This window comes from Mandrillus leucophaeus, unplaced genomic scaffold, assembly GCF_000951045.1.
Source record: "Mandrillus leucophaeus isolate KB7577 unplaced genomic scaffold, Mleu.le_1.0 Scaffold523, whole genome shotgun sequence".
Taxonomy (NCBI): domain Eukaryota; kingdom Metazoa; phylum Chordata; class Mammalia; order Primates; family Cercopithecidae; genus Mandrillus; species Mandrillus leucophaeus.
In genome coordinates, this window is record NW_012105620.1 from 996,530 (window position 1) to 1,001,230 (window position 4,701).

Sequence of the window (4,701 nt, forward strand, 5' to 3'; positions counted from 1 at the left end):
AGGAGGAGGAGAAGGAGGAGGAGAAGGAGGAGGAGAAGGAGGAGGAGAAGGAGGAGGAGAAGGAGGAGGAGAAGGAGGAGGAGAAGGAGGAGGAGGAGGAGAAGGAGAAGAAGAGGAAGAAGAGGAAGAAGAGGAAGAAGAAGGAAGAAGAGGAAGAGGAAGAGGAGGAAGAGGAAGAGGAAGAAAGAAGAAGAAGAAGAGGAAGAGGAGGAAGAAGAAGAAGGAGAAGGAGAAGGAGGAGAAGGAGAAAGAGAAGGAGGAGAAGGAGGAGAAGGAGAAGAAGGAGAAGAAGAGGAAGAAGAGGAAGAAGAGGAAGAAGAAGGAAGAGGAAGAGGAAGAAAGAAGAAGAAAGAAGAAGAGGAGGAGGAGGAAGAAGAAGAAGAGGAGGAGGAGGAGGAGGAAGAAGACTGTATACCTAACACTTTTGGTTGAAGAATTAGTTTACAATAATAACTAATGATACTTTTGTGCTGATGTTTTACCTAAATGAGAACTAAGACAGTAACATAATTGTTAATTAAAAGCTATTTGGAACAAAATGTAAGAAGCAGCATTTGGGGGATGCTGTAGGCCATATGATTGAATCTAACTTGTTAATCTTATTGTGTCCTCCTTGAAGTGCATGCTATGGACTGAAATCTGTGTATAAGTGATGATGTCTCAGCTTCAGCATAGAGCTTTATGGGATATGACAAAATTAGAGATGTGAAGGCATCTACCTGTGGAAACCACATGTAAACAGGTTTTCTCAAATACTTCTCTCTCCTCCTACCTCCCATGTTTTCCCTACTTCATCTCTGCATCTCACAGAAAGGAGCAACAGTACTCTGAAATTCTGTGCCAGAGAGTTGAGGTATGGATGGAAGCAATTGCATTTGCTTGAGTTTTAGAACAATAAGGGCTTTTTTTTCACACCTGTCTAATGGTAAACTGAGACACGAGTTGCTAACATTTGATTCAGCTGCTAATGATGCTGTCAGTGAACCAGCCTTCATCTTTCTGCTTTATCCCCTTACCTTGTTAGCCCTTTATCCTCATGCTTAACGGTTCATGATCACAAGATTAGTGCTGTGCCTTCAGACATCATGCCTGCATTCAAAGTAGGAAGAAAGAAGGGGAAAGGAGCTTTGAACACTATTTCTGTCAGGTTTTTTTGTTTGTTTTCTTTTGTTTGTTTGTTTTTTTGGTTTTTTTTTGAGACAGAGTCTTGCTCTGTCACCACGCTGGAGTGCAGCGGTGTGATCTCGGCTTACAGCAACCTCTGCCTCCCAGGTTCAAGCGATTCCCCAGCCTCAGCCTCCCGAGTAGCTGGGACTACTGGCGCACGCCACCACGCCCAGCTAATTTTTTGTATTTTAGTAGAGACAGGGTTTTGCCATATTGGCCAGGCTGGTCTCAAACTCCTGACCTCGTGATCCACCCACCTCAGCCTCCCAAAGTGCTGGGATTACAGGCGTGAGCCACTGCACCTGGCCTTCTGTCACTTTTATTAGGGAAGCAAAATGTTTTCCCAGGAAGCCCCTGGTGGAATCTCACTCCAGTCTCATGAGTTACATATTTATCCCTACCTGCAAGGGAGGCAGGGAATCTTGTCTCACTTTTTTTGCCATTACCATAGGAGGCAGGCAAGAGAAAAGGGGATTGGGAAAAACTCTTGTGTTATTCAATTAACAGTGTCTGCCAGAGAGGTTTAGTTGGTTTCAATATGTGTGGAAGCCTGAATGGAAAAGACAAGAGGCCTTCCCTTAGAGCTTGGCCTCCTCAGCAGGGAGTGAGGTGGGCTTTCATCCTCAGAGAGGTCCAGGGTAGGTTCTGGGCCTCCCTTGGGGACCTGGGAGATCGAGAGGGAAGGAACAACTCACAGCCACGTGCTGCAGCCTGGAGCCAGAGGCCTGTGTATGTGATGAGAGTCTTTGAATGTGGGAGCTCCTGGGAATGAGACATAGAAATGGTCAGCACCCTAATTACATTCCCCTTGATACATGGTCATCTTGACCTTTTAATTTTAAAAGTGGAAATACATATTTTATGTAAGCAATACATGCTCATTATAAAAATCATTCAGAAAAACAGAAAAGTCTAACAAACTAACAATGTTTTTAAACTATTATATATTTTTAAACTATCTGAAGATACCACTGTTAACATTGTGGTGTATTTTCTCTCATTATCTGGTACTCAATACATGTTATCTGTTTGTATCAGCTTCGTAGTACTGCTATAACAAATTATCATAAACTTTTTGGTATGAAATAACACAAATTTATTATCTCAGTTTTGTAGGTCAGAAGCCTAGATTGGCTCAGCTGGTTTCTCTGCTCTGGGTTTCTTGGAAATCAAGGTGTGGCTGAGCTCTTATTGGGAAGCTCTGGGAAGACTTCATTTCCAAGCTCATTCATTGGTTGGTAGAATCCTGTTCCTTCTTGTTGTAGTACTGAGGTCTCCATCTCCTTGCTTATTGTAAGCCTAGGGCTTGTCTTTGCTCCCAGAGATATCATTCTGGTCTTTGACCATGGGCCTCTGTGTTCTGAAGCCAGCAGTGGTGTGGCAAATCTTACTCATGCCTGGAATCTGACTTCCTTTTCCTTGTGCTATATCTCCCTTTTGCCTCCAAGTGGAGAAAATCGCTCAAAACTAAAAATATAGGTATAAGTCTAATGTCAGAGGTATGGACATGGATTAGCTGGAGAGCAATAGTGATGTCCTTTCCCACAGCTTTATTCTGGAGCTTATTTGTCAGATGGAGGAAATCCAAAGAGTAGCTTCATTTATAAGTGCTAGAAGACATTTACAACAGTTTAACACTCTTAGGCAACTGTGGAGAGAAAACCCAGAAACAAGGAAGTAAATCCAGTTTTTGCTTCCCTGTGGAATTCCTTGCCTAAAGGTACCTCAGATTGTATTATGGAAGAAAAGAGGCCAGGGTCCTGGAGGCATCTTGGTCTTGATGCTGTGCAAAGCTTTCCCTTTGGAAAAGGTGCACTGAGCTGAGAAGAGAGTATTTTATGCACATCTCAATGTCTTGAACTCTGACCAAGACTAGAAACGCATTCTTTTTTTTTTAAGTGGAGACCGGGTTTCACCATGTTGGTCAGGCTGGTCTCAAACTCCTGATCTCCAGTGATCCACCGGCCTTGGTCTCCCAAAGTGCTAGTATTTACGGGCATGAGCCACCGTACCCAGTCTATAAATGCATTCTTTTTTCTTTTTTCTTTTTTTTTGAGATGGAGTCTTGCTCTGTTGCCCAGGCTGGAGTGCAATGGTGAGATCTCGGCTCAATGCAACCTCTACCTCCCAGGTTCAAGTGATTCTCTTGCCTCAGCCTCCCGAGTAGTTGGGATTACAGGTGCCTGTCACCACACCTGGCTAATTTTTGTATTTTTAGTAGAGACAGGTTTTTACCATGTAGGCCAGGCTGGTCTCGAACTGCTGACCTCAAGTGAACCACCCGCCTCGGCCTCCCAAAGTGCTGAAATTACAACAGGTATGAGCCACCATGCCCAGCCTGAAATGCATTCTTATAATATCACCACCAGCCTATTAATAAATGTTATTTAAAAGAGTTACATTTCTTTCTGGCTCATTTATTTAACAATTTTTTCTTTTATTGCCCTCTTAAGTACCTAACAGGTCTTGCTTTGAAAACTCCTTTCTCATATTAAGGAATGCCATTTTCATCCAGTGCCTCATTCTTGCCTGAAGTGAACTTGGATTCACTCATTTATTTATCAAGGCAATGTATATTATTTTCATCTAGTTGTTTACATTTTATTGCCACTTACACCCAAAATAATTCTGAAACCATTTGTAATAAAAATTTACGTGAAACAAAACACTTAAAATGAGTACTACTGACTGTAAGAAAATCAGCATGGTTAGACAGGGTAGTAATTTGCTTTGATTCAATCATTCCTAAATTTAAAGATGTATAACCTTCCTTAGGAAAACACCTGTTCAAACTTGCATAGCTAACAGCTATTTTCAATATTTACTTTTAGCTGGTTAACAAAATACTAGGTAAATCAGACATGACAGTTATTTACATTTATTTGTATTGTGCTGGGAAAAGAAACTCCACAGATTTACTTAGGATTTATATGGGCAGTCAAGTAATAATTAGAAATTACATTTAGTTATAGGATGTGGAAAATTCGATTATTTCTAAGCCATGACATGGTTTAAAGCAAATACAGATGAATATCATATTCTGTGGGTGATAATAATAGCTTTGAGCACTTGCATAAGGTTATGCCTAGCTCCTAAGGTTTCAAGATTTATATTGCATTTATTCCTTTAAAATGAAAGTTCCCAGTGTAAAAGATACCTCTTGGGGTTGCTTCCAAACTTATAGTGACTCCCCCATTTCTGGGTTGGGTTTGTTTGGTTTGGACTTGTCACGCCCCCTTCCTCTTACCACCTCCCCATTGTCCCCATCACCACCAATAGCTGATTGAGACAGGAGATTACTTTTTTTTTTGAGACGGAGTCTTGCTCTGTCGCCCAGGCTGGAGTGCAGTGGCCAGATCACAGCTCACTGCAAGCTCCGCCTTCTGGGTTCACGCCATTCTCCTGCCTCAGCCTCCCGAGTAGCTGGGACTACAGGCGCCCGCCACCTCGCCTGGCTAGTTTTTTGTATTTTTTAGTAGAGACGGGGTTTCACCGTGTTAGCCAGGATGGTCTCGATCTCCTGACCTCGTGATC